At 33.6% G+C, this 19,946-nt stretch overlaps 1 long non-coding RNA gene across 1 annotated transcript; it reads left to right on the forward strand.

Annotated features, from left to right (window-relative positions):
* Positions 1-16,534: 16,534 nt before the first annotated feature.
* LOC140006480 (uncharacterized) lies at positions 16,535-19,239 on the forward strand. The gene is made up of 3 exons (XR_011814117.1): positions 16,535-16,787; positions 18,048-18,111; positions 18,496-19,239. It is a non-coding gene; the product is annotated as an uncharacterized lncRNA (long non-coding RNA).
* Positions 19,240-19,946: the final 707 nt, after the last annotated feature.

Genomic DNA, 19,946 nt, shown 5'->3' on the forward strand with positions numbered 1-19,946 from the left:
CACGGAAGAATTTGCGATAAAGCCGGAGAAAGTGAACAGAAGAATTTGCGATAGCATCATGTTGGGCTAGATCGCCAACCTGGCTTAGAAATGGAGAATGATCAGTGGTGAAAGGAAAACAATGGAATCCGTGTGGGGATGTTTGACTTTCATTGAATTTTTGGATGAGAAAAATTTGTGAGTCTGATATTAGTTTTCTGTCAAGCAGCAAGTAATTGGGTTTGCTGGTTACTTTCTTAAATGGATTTAGATGGATTATGTGGATTATCCACTTAAAATCATCAACCAATTGATTTTGCTTGGATATCCATATAAATTTTGTTTAGTAATCCAAAAGGAATAACTTATTTTTGCTTATATTTCACAAAAATATTATTTTTGTCTCTCGCTTTTAAAACGAAACAAATTAGTTCTTGACATTTAAAAACTGAAGCTGCAATATCGCCAACTTTCAATTTAAATCAAACCATTCAATAATCCAATAATAAACTCAGGGATAGAATTTATAGATCATTCAGTCAACTCCATCACATTCATATGACATTTATTGAACCAAAAAAGAAAAAAATTTAAAAAATTATAACATAAAAAGGTCATTCCAAAAATTATTTCGCTTGGACAGTGAAATTATTCCAAAAAATATTTCGCTTGCATCATAAACACGTTTTTCAACCCAACTTTTTATATTCCAATTACCTTTTTATCTCACATACATCACATTACAAAAAGTACTACAGCAATTATTTCAAATAATATTCCAAATAATACAATAAGGCTTCTTTTTTGGATAAATGTTTTCATGTATCGTTAGTATACACATTTGCAAATCTAGATGTATACAATACATATAAAGTTTGATGTTTAAATTTAAATTGAAATAATATATCAAGTATCTAGAACCATCAGTATATACAATGACAATATAAGAAAAATTAATCCTTCTTTGTTATATTATAATTTTTTTCTTTTTTCTTTTTTCTGTTTTGGTTCATTAAATTTCCCGTGAATATCAAATTGAGTTAACAATAATCTACCGATCATACCCCAAAATTTTGTAATCACGTTGCTGGGTGGTTCGAATTAGATTGAAAGTTGACTTCAGAAATGTAATAGTTTAAGTTGTTAAATTACAATGATAAATTTACTTCATTTTAAAAATGAGGGACGAAAAGAATATTTTTGTAAAATGTAAGGGATGAAACTGATCATTTTCCCTAATCCAAAACCATTTAGGTGAGGTGAATATGGACGGTTAAATAGATATGGATGAAAATTGTCACCTCTATAATCATGTTTCGTTCGGACTAAAAAAATTGATGTATTCTTTAATGTGATAATTGCAATTTTCATCCCGTGCACTAAACTGGTCCCTAATATTTTTTCAAAATAAATCTAGACCCCAAATTTCTGATATTAGGCACATTTAGGGTGCGTTTGGTTCTACAGAATTGGAATTGAAATTCTATAGAATTAGAATTCTGTGAATTGGAATTTCAAAACATTGGAATTCTTTTGTTTGGGAAATGCATAGAATTGATACAGAATTCATTTCAAATTCCAAATTCTTTGTTTGGATGGGAAAAGAATTCATTAAGAATCAGAATTGTTTCCATCTAAAATTTTTCTTTTTTTCTTTTTCCTATGTAATAATTTTTTAACACTTAGCTAATTGTTACTAAAGCATCAAGGAAAAAACCAATTAGTGCCTTTAATAATTTATTTTTTCTTGCATTTAACTAATTGTTACTAAAGCTTTAAAGAAAAAAACCAATTAGTTCCATTTCTGCCAAAAAAATACATTCTTAATTAAATTATATTAAATAAAAACTAATTACATATTCTAACTTAAAAAGTAGTTCATATTTATCAAGTTAAAACCTTGATACCTTTTTAAAGTTAGGAACTTTAAATTTTAGAAAATTAAAAACCTACTCTATTATATGAATTGAGGAGGGAAGTCATAGCATGTACCTTTTATAAATGTTTGAGTTTTGCATCTTACAAAAAATTTCAATAGATGAATATGCAAACAAAGTGATTTAAGCAAAAAAGAAAATGAGAAAGAAAAGCACAATTATACATTACTACTATTCTTCAGTAAATGGCCATTCTAATATTCAATTTAGTCTGAATAATTTCCTATGAAACTTCAACTTGCATGATGGCTTTATCTAATTTGATAGTCAACAAACATTACTCGTGCTAGAGCAATCCTAAATTGTGTCCACTCCCTTGTTGGTTGTACTGTTCGAATTCACCATCATTATTTGGACCGTTATCTTCCATTCCATCTTACTCATCTTCATTTTCCATTTCATCTTCATCATCAACCTCATGTTGTACTCTTCACATCTGAGCATCAACTTCATCCAAGAAAGGAAGCAACTGCCCCTAGCTTTTCCTCTTGTTTCTTAATATCATTCTCATCAAATGTTCAACGCCTTCCAAGAAATTTGACATTTATAACATAGATTAATAGATACCTTAGGAGCAAAGTCCTTGTCTACCAATCTCGCACGAACACCCTACATATTATGTTTAGAGTTAATATTGAAACAGAACTATGTTCAATGAATTGGATAAGAGCAATGTGGGAGCAAATCATACCTCACAGAAATCATTAGACTTGTTTAGAAATGCAATTCAAGGATATCCGGTATTCACGAGCCAAACACTGATCAAGAGGTTGAAACCCACCTTCTCAGCAGATTACAAAAAAAAAAAAAAAAGGAAATAATCTTCCTTCGCTCTTCAGTCCAAAATTTCGCCCACTCGGCTTCTCTAACTTAGTAGAAAACCAGTATACTAGCTTATAGTGCATAAGCAGATTGGTGTTCAAGGTATTCTGAATATTTGTGAATAACTGATGCATGCTCTTAACATAAAGCGTGCAAAAATTGAAGACAAGCAACCATTTCAGGAACAATTAACCAGCACTTAAATCAATAAACATTGCCACCGTACAAAGTATCTCAGTTTATTGTACCAAATTAATAACTGGATAGTTAGTAATTATTCAGGATATATAATTACTAATTGACATCAAGAATCCCAATCAACAATAGCTCATGCTTATAGAAATAAAGACCATGAAGCAAACGTCTCGACAATTTACATGAGATGATAAATCAACCAGGGAAGTGATTAATATTTAAATTAATGCCACAATATATCATTAGACACAGAAAACACTACAATCTTTTTGAAATAAAATTAACTTTTGATGTATTTGGCTATTAAGCTTTTAAAATTTCTTCTATACAGACTTCACTTGATTGTGGGGAACCAAACATACCCTTAGAGTAATTAATGAAAATTCAAAATCACGAACGGTCAACATAAATTGCCGTTAGTTAACAATTTTGACATTGCACTTTTGGTTCTCAATACTTTCATTTTGAATCACTATATTCCCTCGAATTTTAATTTTAAATACTGACGTTAAGAATTTTAGGATGAAATAAGATGCGAACTAAAATGAAATTATATTAAATGGGTAATAAAAATTCTAATTAAACTTATTTATTTTAATTGGATTTGCTTCATGCAACTAATATCTCATATACTTCTTTCTTTTGCATAGTTAGTGTCAAATATAGTACTATAGTCTATGCATGCTATTGTTTTGCACTATTACTAATGAATTATGAGTTCTATCCTTTTTTTAGACATAATTAAATATCCCTTAAAAAATAAGGAATATATACTACTAGTAAAATAAGTTGATTTGGGAGGAGTAGGAGTGGCAATTTCTGGTACGACACAATAGCATGACTCAAACACGACCCGAAATTAGCAGGTATTAATATGACCCAAATTCAAGTGAGTTATTATTGGGTTAACCTATTAATGACACGACTAAAAATGGGTCGGGTTAGGCCAACCTGCAGGTTGACACATTAACCGAATACAAAATAGTTTTTTTAGAATATTACAAATTATAGAGGCAATTTTGGTAATTTCTAAAATCTACAAACCCACAAACCAAACTAATAAATTATCAATGTAATGCAAGATGGCTCATTTATCCTCCTCCAACGCATTTATCTAATTGTCTTTCTCTAAATTCCAAACCTTACACCCTTTGGCCATACTTCTTTTCTTAAACCCAACCCTAAATCACAAGTTTTAAATCACAGGTTTGGAACCGGCAAGTATATTGTTTGAATAGGTAAGTTTAGTAGTTACAATGATTTAATTGATCTTTCTATACATCAGGCATGTGTTTATATTGGTCAAAAGTTAAAAGAAAAAATTTTAAAAATTATTTGACTAGGATTTCATTGAAGTTTGTTTAACATGATTATGAATTCTATCGTAAATATTTACATTTACACCAAATAATAGATGTATTGCATTTGGAGTTGGAATTCTACTAATGTTTTTGAAGGTTAAATTTTGGCTTAATACTAGACTACATGGTTGCATGGTGACCATGGTCTGATGATCAAAACTCAAAACATTGGACTTTCATTTTCATTTGCTCCAAAGTAGTGACAACTAATATGTGAGAACCCTGAAAATGCTTATATAAATAACATTTCGTACGACAATTACATTCTTTTATTTCTCTAATATTTCCTAGTACTACTTTTACTTGTTGCAATTAAGTACGTAAAACATGTTTACGTGGAAAAAATATAATTTCCAAAATAATGAATTCCTTGGTTCCGCTAATCTAAGTTAAGACTCGTAGAGCTAGGTTAAATTCTCTTTTCATACTAGCATAAAATGTTAGATTTTTATATATTGGTCAAACTTGATTTTAATAAGTAATTAATAAAATAAGAATGTCAGGAACCTTAATACTAAATCGTAATCGGCATATATTCGATAAAACAGTTTAAGTATACTAACGTATAATTAGGCTTTCAAATCACACTTGGGGGATTATTGTTGGAAATAAGATTAGAATTGAGAGTTTAGTCGAGGTTAGGGAGCAAGGTGAAAAGACCAAAGTGCCCTTCACAATTTCACAAAACCTCCATTTCACCACAACCTCACCATGCACGGCCAAACACTCCCTCTTACAGCCTTCCACTGCCGCCCCAATTAGCCAACCACAACTTCACCAATTCTACAAGCAAACCAAATCCTACACTCCACCAATTCTGCCCACAAACATCTCCATAACCACGGCACCACTTCATTCATTCCACTTCACATATCAAACCACAGCTGCACCTCACCTTCATTGTAGCATCCGAGAGCAAGTGAGTGAGAGCTGTTCCTCGTGAGTATCGACCAAAGGAAGAAGCCGCGAGCTGCAGTTCCATTTCGTTCCTGCCCTGTCCGTAAGCTGAGGGAAGAGATCAGGGAACCATCAACTCCATTTGCACCCAACTTCACGGCTGCAACATCACCAGCTTCCACCTCCATCAGTTGAAGCCACTACACCAAGCCAGAATCATCAAACCTGCCGTGTGTGTGAGAGCCGAGAGGGAGCAGAGATTTTTCAGAATTTCGTGTGTGAACTAGCTTGCTGTGAGGGTGTAGCGAGGACGTGGACTTCGATTCCCAACTTGACTTTTGAGCTTCACTTTTGGTGAGTGTCCCTGCCTGTTTTATGACTATTTGGTTAAAGTGCTTTATCGACTCGTTATGTGATAATTGCCAAAAATGATTGCTGATCCATCGAAGTGAGCAGTGTGTACCTTATCACACTAGCCTTTAGAGTGGTGACTTGCTTGAAGTGTTTTTCGTGAATATCTTGCTTGCGTTTGCTAAGTGCTAAATTACTAGGCAGGGGAATGTACCACACCATAAGGGTGGGAGGGTTTCTTATCTTGTCATAATAATCAAGTGTTGGACGTAAAGTCGTTGGGTGAATCCCTCGATCAGTCTATAACAATCAAGTGCTGGACGTAAAGTCGTTGGGTGAATCCCTCGATCAGTCTATAACAATTAAGTGCTAGACGTAAAGTCGTTGGGTGAATCCCTCGATCAGTCTATAACAATCAAGTGCTGGACGTAAAGTCGGTGGGTGAATCCCTCGATCAGTCTATAACAATCAAGTGCTAGACGTAATGTCGTTGGGTGAATCCCTCGACCAGTCTATAAATATAAGTGTTGGATGTAATGTCGTTGGGTGAATCCCTCGACCAGTCTAAGGTATACTTGAATATTATTGCTTCCCTATTTATTTACTTCAGTCGAATCAATGCGTGTTAATTGTTTCGAGTGATTGCATGATTTTGGGGCACCACTGAGCTTTAGCTCACCCCACGTTTATTTGTTTTCCTTGACAGGTCTTGAGGTTTGAGAAATCTGAGCTGCTTATATCTTCTTAAGAATGTATCTACTTCGTTTTGTGACTTGTAATGTATTTGAATTAAACGATATAGTTTTGTTTTGGGATTGAAGCTGGAGATGTGTAAACCCTGATTATAATATTTGGCTTGTATGTGTATATATACTCGGGCTGTATGAAATTTCATGTTTTGGAAACTGTAAGACCTTACTTCTTGAATGTAACGCGTGAGGTGTTTAGGAGCCGCCGATTGGCTAACTTCGGTTGCTGTTGTCTTTGAAGTTAATGTGTTTTAGTATTCAAGCCGCTTAAAAGTTGGCATGATCGGATGGCGGATTGTGTTTTGGTTTAAGTTATACGTGGATATTTGGTCGGTTTGCTTGCGTGAGTCCTGGCGAGAGCTAGGCAGGCGACCCGCCAACCCTCTGGTTCGCCTTAGGGGGAAGTGGGGTCGTCACAGGTGGTATCAGAGCTCTTATCGAGCTCAAACCGGGAAAAGGTTCTCGGACTGTGGGGATTGGCTTGTTAAGTGTGAAACAAAAGTCTATAGTTGGGGATATTAGATATGTATGTTGGGTAGGAATCTCAAATGTAGGTAAGTTACTCTTGGGACTGGCCAGCCTGAGATGTAAATTATCCTATTGTCGGATTCTTGTACCCGAATACCAGATATTTCATTCAATGGTGTATTTGCAAATTTGGAAGAATTTAGTATATTGCATTATGATGTGACTAGAGATCAAATCCAGAAAAGTAGAACCGAAAGTATCAAGTTTAGCTTTTGAAAGATAAAAGTGAAGAGCCAATAGTGAGATCTTGAAGATTAGTGCCAATTCTGTACTTAAGATGAATAATTTTACTAGTCATTCAATGGTAAATGGAATATATGCCATCTCTTACCCAAAATAATGGTTTAGACATAGAATTGAGTGAAATAGTAGTTTAGACAGGAACTATGCAGTTGTGAACAGCTCTAAACCTTGAGGAGAGTTTTTAAAACTGAGGTGAGATAAGTTGACGAATTTGCCATGTGAGGTGAGTTATCGATGACATTGTGGTTCCTTAAGTTTTACTGGAGGATTATTTGGGACTAATGTCCAAAAGGATAAAGATAACTAGTTGTTAGGTTATTAGAAAAGCCAATGTATGAAATGTTTGAGATCATTTAGAATACTTAAGAGCCATGGATGTACTTAAGTAATGATCATATTATTTGATTTGATATTAGACGTGGCAGACCTACAATCCACTAAGGTTAAGTTGAATCTAAACTAAGGGTTGAGCTATTAGCTATATGGTTATAATAATTTGTGTATTGTTGTATTGTTTTCTTTCATGCTTATAAAGATTGAAGTTTGAGTTATGTATGAAAATATTGAATGTATTCGTGAATTGTTTGGCTCTTGAAGTTGTATGAAATTGGTGTACAATGTGACTCATATTGTGTGTATGAAAGTTGATGATTACGCGTCTACTTTGTTATGGTGTTGAAAAAATTTTTTTTTTGAGAATTTAGAAATATCCTAGAATAGTGCAATATATATATATATGAATCGAATAAAAATAAGATAGGAATATCGTGATTTGAGCAATTTGAATACATGATATAGTTGAATAAGTTACATGACTAATTAACTCTCCTTTTTCTCAATTCTCATATTGATTTTACTTACAAAAAAGAATATTTATATATATGTATACACCTTGAACTCACATAAAAATTGAAAATCAGGCAGAGTTTGGGTTTGGACCTTTTCTTAGAAATAAGAATGAATATTGGTCATGAATTGGAGAGTAAATAGTTAAGTTTTATGTGGCATAAAAGCAAATTCTCAGATTATGTGTGAAGAGTAGAGGCGTTGGACCAAAGTTTAAGTAAATACGAACCTGCATGTCTGCTTATTTTTCTTAAAAGCATTTTATTCTCAAAAATGATTTGTGGGGTTAAATGATTTTTCTTGATCAAACGTTCAAATAACAAATGTTAAACCTCTTACCAAAAGTCGAATGCATTTAGAAATTTTGACCATCAAGACCAAAATCAATTTCCTTTCTTCTTGTATTCCATTCGAATAGTCATTTATATATATATATATATAGACCACAATTTTTCCAAATGTGTATTTGATATCCTGTTATTAGTTTGGTTACGAAAGGTACGTGAAAAAAAAAAAGCTTTCCCCGAACGAATAAGATTTTCGGTTGGCCGTCTTGGGACAAAAGAAGCTGTATCATTTCTAAAATTGTTAATTTTGAAAATCGAATTCTAGTAAATCATTTTGGACAATTTGAGTACGACAATTTGGTGAGTGAAATCTTTTATAGAAAATATATCTTCGTACTTGAGTTTCGAACTACATGATTGAGTCATTTGATTTAGTCAAAAAAAAAAGTAAGAATTTTGAGGACAAAATTCATTTTAAGGAGGGGAGGATGTGAGAACCCTGAAAATGCTTATATAAATAACATTTCGTACGACAATTACATTCTTTTATTTCTCTAATATTTCCTAGTACTACTTTTACTTGTTGCAATTAAGTACGTAAAACATGTTTACGTGGAAAAAATATAATTTCCAAAATAATGAATTCCTTGGTTCCGCTAATCTAAGTTAAGACTCGTAGAGCTAGGTTAAATTCTCTTTTCATACTAGCATAAAATGTTAGATTTTTATATATTGGTCAAACTTGATTTTAATAAGTAATTAATAAAATAAGAATGTCAGGAACCTTAATACTAAATCGTAATCGGCATATATTCGATAAAACAGTTTAAGTATACTAACGTATAATTAGGCTTTCAAATCACACTTGGGGGATTATTGTTGGAAATAAGATTAGAATTGAGAGTTTAGTCGAGGTTAGGGAGCAAGGTGAAAAGACCAAAGTGCCCTTCACAATTTCACAAAACCTCCATTTCACCACAACCTCACCATGCACGGCCAAACACTCCCTCTTACAGCCTTCCACTGCCGCCCCAATTAGCCAACCACAACTTCACCAATTCTACAAGCAAACCAAATCCTACACTCCACCAATTCTGCCCACAAACATCTCCATAACCACGGCACCACTTCATTCATTCCACTTCACATATCAAACCACAGCTGCACCTCACCTTCATTGTAGCATCCGAGAGCAAGTGAGTGAGAGCTGTTCCTCGTGAGTATCGACCAAAGGAAGAAGCCGCGAGCTGCAGTTCCATTTCGTTCCTGCCCTGTCCGTAAGCTGAGGGAAGAGATCAGGGAACCATCAACTCCATTTGCACCCAACTTCACGGCTGCAACATCACCAGCTTCCACCTCCATCAGTTGAAGCCACTACACCAAGCCAGAATCATCAAACCTGCCGTGTGTGTGAGAGCCGAGAGGGAGCAGAGATTTTTCAGAATTTCGTGTGTGAACTAGCTTGCTGTGAGGGTGTAGCGAGGACGTGGACTTCGATTCCCAACTTGACTTTTGAGCTTCACTTTTGGTGAGTGTCCCTGCCTGTTTTATGACTATTTGGTTAAAGTGCTTTATCGACTCGTTATGTGATAATTGCCAAAAATGATTGCTGATCCATCGAAGTGAGCAGTGTGTACCTTATCACACTAGCCTTTAGAGTGGTGACTTGCTTGAAGTGTTTTTCGTGAATATCTTGCTTGCGTTTGCTAAGTGCTAAATTACTAGGCAGGGGAATGTACCACACCATAAGGGTGGGAGGGTTTCTTATCTTGTCATAATAATCAAGTGTTGGACGTAAAGTCGTTGGGTGAATCCCTCGATCAGTCTATAACAATCAAGTGCTGGACGTAAAGTCGTTGGGTGAATCCCTCGATCAGTCTATAACAATTAAGTGCTAGACGTAAAGTCGTTGGGTGAATCCCTCGATCAGTCTATAACAATCAAGTGCTGGACGTAAAGTCGGTGGGTGAATCCCTCGATCAGTCTATAACAATCAAGTGCTAGACGTAATGTCGTTGGGTGAATCCCTCGACCAGTCTATAAATATAAGTGTTGGATGTAATGTCGTTGGGTGAATCCCTCGACCAGTCTAAGGTATACTTGAATATTATTGCTTCCCTATTTATTTACTTCAGTCGAATCAATGCGTGTTAATTGTTTCGAGTGATTGCATGATTTTGGGGCACCACTGAGCTTTAGCTCACCCCACGTTTATTTGTTTTCCTTGACAGGTCTTGAGGTTTGAGAAATCTGAGCTGCTTATATCTTCTTAAGAATGTATCTACTTCGTTTTGTGACTTGTAATGTATTTGAATTAAACGATATAGTTTTGTTTTGGGATTGAAGCTGGAGATGTGTAAACCCTGATTATAATATTTGGCTTGTATGTGTATATATACTCGGGCTGTATGAAATTTCATGTTTTGGAAACTGTAAGACCTTACTTCTTGAATGTAACGCGTGAGGTGTTTAGGAGCCGCCGATTGGCTAACTTCGGTTGCTGTTGTCTTTGAAGTTAATGTGTTTTAGTATTCAAGCCGCTTAAAAGTTGGCATGATCGGATGGCGGATTGTGTTTTGGTTTAAGTTATACGTGGATATTTGGTCGGTTTGCTTGCGTGAGTCCTGGCGAGAGCTAGGCAGGCGACCCGCCAACCCTCTGGTTCGCCTTAGGGGGAAGTGGGGTCGTCACATAATATGTTTATCTTTGTCCAAGTAATATGCTTTTTGTTACAAGAACAATTGATATTATTTGTATACAAGATTTTGTATTCTTATGTATTCTCATACTATGTTGACCAAACATATTTTTCCTGTAAACTTTTAATTTCTTTTTTAATTTGTTAGTGAATCTTAAGTAAAATTTTCATCTTTGTATAAAAAAAAAAGAAATTACTGAGAGTATTTAGCTCCAATTTACAAACTTGATCTTATATTCTATAATCAAACAATTCATGTTGTATGAATTTTCTTTTTTTTTGTTGATTCTTATTTTATTCAATTTTGATAAAATATTCATTTTATTGTAGGATAAATATGGACCAAAATGATGGTACAATAGCAATTGATTTGTTTGGAGAACAAGAAGTTGATAGCTCTCTAATTCAAAGTCAGAGTCAACGAGTGAAAAAGATGAGAATTAGGATAATGTAGCTAAATCAACTGTAAATAAAAAGAGAAGAAAGTAAAAAGTGTGAAATGACTTTAAAGATGAACCTATTGGCGAAGATGACAGTGAAAGATGTAGTTGCATCCATTGTAGTAAGTTATATCGTTCTAAAAGCAAAATGGGATTGGAAACATGAAAAGCCATCTTGTTGTATGTCCTAAATAAAACATGAAAGTCATTAGACAAGCACTTATTGACACAAAGGATGGCTCTCTCAGAGATCATAAACTTAATCAAGTTTAGAGAGATACTCATTTCCTACATCATAAAGCATGATATGCCTTTCACATTTGTTGAATATGAGGGGACTAGGGAGATTTTTGAGTATTTAAATGCAGAGGTCAAGCATATCACTAGGAATACTGTCAACATGGATGTTCTAAAAATGCATGCAATAGAGACTAAGTGAAAGTTATGCTATCTGATTGCCAAGGGAGAATTTGTTTTTTTATTTCTGATTTGTGGACATCGAGTGCTACTGTTGTCTATGTTTCTCTTACGGCCTATTTCATTCACAATGAATGGAGTTTACAAAAAAGAATTCTGAATTTTTTTTATATCCCTCCACCACACTCTAGTAGGGTTTTGGCTGAAAAGATATTTATGTTGTTGTGCAATTGGGGAATTGAGAAAAAAAAATATTCTTTCTTACTTTGGACAATAATGCTGCATCCAACACTGTGGCAATTAAGTTGCTAAAAGATTAGCTGAATTTGTAAGATGCTTTGATTTGTTAAGGTGACCATTTTCACATTTGCTGTTGTGCTCACATTCTAAATTTAATTGTTCAAGAAGGATTGAAGATAATTGATGTTTGTGTAGATAAAATAAAGGAGTGTGTGAAATATGTGAAATGATCATGAGTTAGAAAGCAAAGATTTCTTGAGTGTGTTTTCCTGGTTTTCACTTTTCACTAGATAGTAAAAAAGCTCTCAAACAAGATGTTCCTACTAGGTGGAATTCAACGCTTGACAGTGACGTACTATCTCACAGCTTTTCTTGACTTACAATTGAGTGACCTGGCATTCAAAGATTGTCCATCAATGGATAGGTGGAACAAAGTGACAAAGATATGCAAGTTTTTACAAGTTTTTTATGAAGTCACTTGCACTTTTTCTAGAATAAAATATTGAATAACTAATCTGTATTTTCCACAAATATTTTTTGTCAAACATATTTATGACTGAGATGAAAAATTCAGATGATTTTCTTTCCCTCATGGCTACTCAAATGAATGCAAAATTTGAGAAGTATTGGGCAGAGTATAATATTATTTTAGTTATAGCAGCTGTTCTTGATCCCTACTATAAAATACAATTTGTAGAGTTTTCTTATAGATTCTTTATGTGAAAAGTTTAGAGAGTGTGCATTAGTCAAAGAAAAATTATTCTTATTTTTTGAAGAATATATGAACAAGAATTCTAAAACGTCTAGTCAAGTAGTTGTGAGTTCTTCCCAAAATAGTGATACTTATGATGGCAGTTGGGTTTCAAATCTTCTAATGGTAATATTCATTTTTGCTTTGATTCTTTCTTTTATAAATCATGGTATGTTTATTTTTTATATTATTTGATTAATATACTAAAACTAATATTGATGTTTTGTTTAATTTTTGAATAGGAGTTTGATAATTTTGAGAGTAAAGAGCAAGCAGCAAATGCACAAAAAGGTGAATTGAATTTGTACTTAGATGAACGTAGAATTGACAAAAATATTCTTCTTTATTGGAAAACTAATCAATTTTGCTACCCTGATCTTTCTAAAATGGCACATGGTGCCTTAGCTATTCCAATTACCACTATTGCATCAAAATCAGCTTTTAGTATTGAAGGATGAATTATTGATCAATATCGCAGGTGTGTCAAATCAAATGTTGTGGAAGGTTTAATTTGTACTCGAGATTGGCTATTTAGATACGGGGGTAATGATTACAAACCTTTTTTTTTTCCGTCTTACATTTTTATTTAATATTTCTATGCAAGCTTAATAATAAAGTATCTTTGATATCATTGTTAGATACTATATAATTGAATTTGGATGAATTCACTGAAAACATCATGACATTGAACAACAATTCACAAACTTCTGAGTCAATCCAGGCTTCTAACACAACTAGTAAAATTATATAAGGTAACTAGACTTCTAGAATTTCCTTTTTTTATGTATTTATTCATTTGTAATTTGTATCTAAAGATTAAATTATTTTTTCCATTGTGTTACTTATGTAGATTGAAACAATGGTTGAAGAAATAGAGGCCTGTTAGCTGGATGGTTGCAAAGGCTTACCAGTTTGGGTTGAAGATTGCAACTACAAAATTTGAGAACTCATGTTTGATTTTGCATAGTTATTAGACTTTTTCTAGGTGAAAAACTATAAGATCAACATGGCTTTTCACTTTGAAAACTTTTTTATGTATTATGTTTAAAAAAGTTGAAAACTTTAATTTGAGATTAATGATTTTATCTTATAAATAGGTTTGCTCATGTTATTAATGATTATTATGACATAAATTTTTAACGGATTGAATGGGTTAGTTCATGTCAACCCATTAATAAACAAGTCATGACACGACATGACACGAAAATTTAATGAGCTAGACTAGAGTTGAGATTTTTTGACATTAACACGACAACAACGTGAGACGATAATGACATGACATGACCGGTTGCCACCCCTAGCGAGAGGGGTTGGGTCGGGGTGATAAGGTGAAAGGGATTATAAATAAGAGTTCTTGGATTCAAGTTCTCTCACTTACAAAAAATTTTTTTTTTTGATTTTTTTGGCATTTCGGTGGTTAACCAATTGAATCAAATGCAGTTGGTATTTTGTAAAACTATTTGAATCACCAAATGATTATCAATGTACAAAGATATTAAAATTAAATAGGAATTTAATTGGTAAGATAGACAGCCAAAAATAAAAGAAAATAACTCCAACAATCACTAAAAGTACTTCAGATTGGTTTTTACCTTCACTGGTTTTTTTAAGTATAATGACTAATTACAAGAATTTGAAACCTACGTGCATAAGACCTGCAAGAATTGTGTAGTAATAACTATATTTCAAAACTAGAATTTTCCTTTTCTTCTACTCATTTTTATTTGGTGTATTATTGGTATATTGTCATCCAATTATAACTCATTTAACAAAGAGATGCTAATTGGACTATGATAATGCTGTGCCAACATAACGCATTTTGATGAAATTTTATAAAAATTTAGAACATATTTGTCATATTTTTAATTCAATTTACATACCATTTCATTTTAAAAACTCTTAATTGTAACTACTTAAGACATAAGAGTCCATATTAATCAAAACTTCAAACATTAGAAATTAGAAATGAAAATTCAAAACTTTTGACTAACGTTAATTTTATTTTGATCGTTAGTTATTATGATTTTTTGTTGGTTGTCCTAAAATTGCCTAAAATCATAAAGTTCGGAGACCATTTTTATTTTGATCAAAATATTATGGACTAATTTAATACGTAAGCCAAAGATTAGTGACTAGAATTGCATTTCTCCCTTCTTCAATCTTTGCCAATGCTGACATCAATTTTTAATGAGACAGTATTGCTTAGATTCTTTTTTTTGGAACATTGTTGCTTAGATTAGAATTGGCGGAAGACAAAATTGGTCCTATTGGCTACAGAACATATGTACTTTAAAATGCCAGTGTAGATATGTTCGCTATAAAAGGGGCGGCCTGGGAAATGACAAATCGAGGCATAATCAGTCATTAGTCGAACAAATAAACCGCAGAATTAGTTTTTGCTGCAGAGTTGACACACAGTCAAAAATGAGTCTCTTTTCAAAATGCATGCACACGTAATTGTTCGTATTGCTCTCATGAATTAGGGCTGTAAACAATCGAACTATCAAGCGCGTTCACGATTAAAAGTTTTGATTGGCTCTTCCTACTTTAATAGGTTGAATACTCTATTCATTAGAGTTTGTGTTTTACAAAAGACTTCTTATTACTTTCTTATATTATTTTTATTTTTCTAGTTAGGCTTTTAACTAATTTTCTTGTCTTTTCTTAAAATTTGTTTCTTAACTTACCTTTTGAATAAAATTCTTCACCTATCTACAACCTTGTTTAGTTGATTAACGTATTACAATCCAACAAAAAGTATGGGCAATTCCTACCCAAGTAAAGACTTTTTCAGTCACTATCATTGTTAATACTATTATATCTGAATTATTTCTTAATTCTTTATCAACATGTTCAAATCTTTAAAGTCTCTTTTTCCCCTATTTATCTTAGGTATGAGTGCTTTGGACATAAGATTGACTCAGAGGCCTTTAAGAATTAATTTGTAATTTCAATATAAAAGTGTTAAAACACAAGTAGAGAAACTTTAGACAAGTTTTTTATGTTGGATTATAACAAATTAATGCAACATAAAATCTTAGGCATCAAGATGAGGCAAAATATTTTATTGATGAAGAAAATTTACATCAACTAAAATACTTACTTGGTTGATGGACTTTGTACAATGGCTAGATTGATAAACTTTGTACAATGGCTAGATTGATAAACTTTGTACAACGGTTGAAGTCTTTGAATATGCTAATTGATGCTTCTAATATGAAACAAAAAGAAGGAACAAGAAAATAGTTTTCTAGCTAACAATCCAAAATTGGATTATTGTCTTGAACTTGTTCTTGCAATTGCCGTCTTCAGAGTGTATGCTTGAATTTGAAGATATGTGAGAACCCTCACTTTAAAATACAATTTTTCTAAACTACATGCCTTATTCTAAGAATGAAACCACGGATTATAAGCCCTAGCATTGTATCCCCTATGTGCTATCGTATACTCTAAGAAATTTAAAACGTTTTTCTTGAGTTAATTTTAACTCATTTACCACTTATAATATGCCCTTGCATAGCATTCTACATGTATTAAAACAATTTCCATGCATTACATTTCATATCCTTTCACTTCAACTAAAACAATTTTGTTGAGTTAGTTTCATTTTTCACCACTTACATTGTACCAAGTGGTTTTTATTTGTGGTAGGGACTTTATGTGAGATATTAGTGGTGTTAAATAGGTATTGGTACATTTGGAAGGGTTGAAACATAATTAGTCAAAGGATTAATAGAAGTTGTGAACAAGAAGTGACCGTGTGGCAAAATCCTACCCAAGCATTTTGTTGATTAAGGGTTAAGAGACCAATTTAAGTTGGACTTGGCCATTTTCTTCTCCTTATGGCTGAATTTCTTAGGGCTTAGCAAGGAAGAGAGAGAGAGCTCCAACATCTTGCTTTCAACCCTAGCTTAAACTTGAGCAAAAATCAAAAGAGAAAGAGTTCGAGTTAGTGAGAAATTTTCCTCCAATCTAGTGCTTGATTCAAGCTTGAAGTTCTCACTTTTGGTGGATTGATTTGGTGGCTCAAGCATCTTACAAGAAAGGTAAGTACACTTTAAATGGTAGTTTTATGGTAATATATCATGTGCATCAAAGTGTTAATGGCAAACTACAAGTTGTTTGATTGAGATTTAGAGTAATCTCTTGGAATAAACCAAAGAGTAGTTGAGTTATGTGGCATGCCTACCAAGTGTTTGATGAAATGTTTGCACTTTGGTCATGGTTATTTATGAGGTGTGTGATCCTTAATCTTTGGTTCTATTGTGTTATATGAAGTACTTAACGCCTTGAGGGCAAACTAGAGGTTGCCCTAAACTAGAAATTGTGGTTAAAACTCTTGAACTAAACAAGTAGTAAGTGAGTTAGTAAGTGTGCATACCAAAAGTGTTTGATGAAATGTCTAACCCTTGTTCATGTGTGTTTATGAGGTATTAATATGATTTAAACCCCTATTTGGTTAGATCTAACACTTGTTAGGTGCAAGGAGTGAGAATATCAAGAAGGATGAAAGTTAGAAATTTTTGGAAGAGGGCTGGCCGAAATTTCCCATAACTTACTGCCCTGGTTTTCCATGATATTTTCATGCATATTTTCGCTACAAATGTGACTGATATATGTTGGGTTATATGTGTAGAGGTTGTCTACAAAAAATTAGCCAATTTGATTGCATAAGTTATGAGTTATAAGCCAAGGAGCAAAACTGGACTGGGTCCAGAAAGTTACTGACCAGCAGTCTTGTGAAGGTCATAACGTTTTACTCGGTGATCGGATTTGAGTACCGTTTGTGGCATTTGAAAATAGATTCGTAGAGCTTTAAAATGGTACCAAGATCATTTTCTGGTTTGAACCGAACGATTCGGGGCGAGTCTTGAAAGTTGGCTGTCCGTGCGGTACTGTTCACCCGCGACAGCCCAGAAATTTCTTTTGGTTTCTTAATTTTGAACCACTTACGTTGGAATTTTGGAAATGGTTTCTTCTAGACAAATATAGCTTTGTGAACCTAGTTTCCAACGCCACTGATAGAACCTAATTCTGATTTTTCCACAATGAGCAATAACCATTTTCCCGAGGTTGGTCGGGCGTGACAGTTTAACCGTAATGAAACTTTTGAGCTTCGGTGAAACTCTTCTTTTTCCGAACTTTCATGTACATACCAAACTTGTTTTCTTATCAACTTTTCCGATGGTTTGGACCTCATTTGCATGATAGATTAAGTAGTTTAGGCTACTCACTTGGTCTCTTAATGAACCTATACTTTAGTAAGGAACGAATCCAATTGTTAATGGTTTCGCTCGTTGACTTAGGTTTGGGCAACGAAGGTGATCGTAACTGAGACGTTTGACGTCAATTGCTACTTTTCCTTGACAGGTGAGTGTTTCACTACTTGCTACTTGTTATGTGGAATACTTGCATACTTATTGTTTGAGCCAAACACTGTTTTATTTAAAATCTAGGCGAGTGTGTACTTTATCGCACTTGACCTTCCTTGTTTTTCCACCGAGGCTCCACTTACTGAATAAGTTAACATGAAATGAGATATTGCTATACATGACTGTGCTTAAGTTGCTTGGATGATATTCCATCAACTACTATTACTATTTGGGTATCCAACCTCATAGGTGAGTCGGTCGTATTGAGCCAGCAACGGCTTGGTCGAGAAGGCCGATAAACCTTGAGGACTGTTTACTGTACACTGAAACCGGTATACTCGAGTATTACTAAACTACTGTTTATGGAGTTCGGGCCTGGTAGGGGGTTGATTGATGGACGAAAATTGGTGAAAGTGATGTTCTATGGACCCTATATACCGTGCTTACAAGTGTTGACGGAGTGTCAACAGAAGGCAATTATGATCAAGCTCAAGTGGATCTTTGGCTTTTGAAAGCCACCTGTATCCTTAAATTGAACTGTGATTTACTTGTTATTTTACTGTACGATGCTTATTTGGTTATTTCGTGACCTTATGTGACTATGTGTTTCCTGGTTTTTTACTTGGAACCCCTTTGTTTTCCTTAACAGATCGGGAAGGGACTTGATCAAGAGCTTTCTTAGCTTTATTTTGCTTGTACTTGTGTTTTGATGTTGTAACTTTTGTTTAAACAGACCGGTAAGCTTGCATCCGTAAGTTCGACTTATGCTATTTAATTTTGAGTATGGAGTGGTAGCAGACAATTAGTTATCTAAATACTAAGCCTGAATGTTAGATTAATGATTATGTTTCACTCAGGGTTTCATTCCCTTACTTGGAAGATATCTCGTCCGTTTCATCGGTGTTATTAGTACTTTAAACGACTGAGCCCAGGCGAGAGTTGGACAGGCAGTCCGCTGATACCCTAGGGTTTGCCCTAGGGAGAGGTGGGGCTGTCACAAGGTAGACGTGAGTTTTTCTTTCTCTCCAGGGCTTGTTCATCTCTACTGTAGATTCCTCCTTTTATAGTTGCTAGTGGGGTGTAAACGATCTGAGTATTGAGCACGATTACCTTTTACGATTACAAGTTTTCATTGGTCCTTCTTACTTTGATAATTTTAATACCATATTATTTATTAGAGTTTGTGTTTTACAAAGACTTCTTATTATTTTCTTATATTATTTTTATTTTTCTTGCTAGTTTTTAAACTGATTTTCTTATCTTTTCTTACAATTTGTTTCCAAAATTACCCTTTGAATAAAGTTCCTCACCTACGACCTTATTTAGTTGATTAATGCATTACAATACAACAAAAAGTAGGGACAATTCCTAGCCAAATAAAGATTTTCTCAATCACTACCTTTGTTAATACTATTATACCTGAATTATTTCTTAATTTTTTATCGACATGTTCAAATCTTTAAAGTCTTTATCTCAGATATGGGTACTTTTGGACATAAGAGTGACTTAAAGGCCTTTAAGAATTAATTTGTAATTTCAGTATAAAATTATTTAAACACTAGTAGAAGAAACATTAGGCAAGTTTTTGATGTTGGATTATAACAAATTAACGCAACATAAACTTATAGATATCAAGATGAGACAAAATATTTTGTTAATGAAGAAAATTTACGTCAACTAAAATACTTACTTGGTTGATGGATTTTGTACAATGGTTGGATTGATGAACTTTGTACAACGGTTGAAAACTTTGAATATACTAATTGATGGTTCCAATATGAAACAAAAAGAAGGAACAAGAAAATAATTTTCTAGTTAATAATCCAAAAGTAG

The sequence above is a fragment of the Coffea arabica genome, chromosome 1c (assembly GCF_036785885.1).
Source record: "Coffea arabica cultivar ET-39 chromosome 1c, Coffea Arabica ET-39 HiFi, whole genome shotgun sequence".
NCBI lineage: Eukaryota > Viridiplantae > Streptophyta > Magnoliopsida > Gentianales > Rubiaceae > Coffea > Coffea arabica.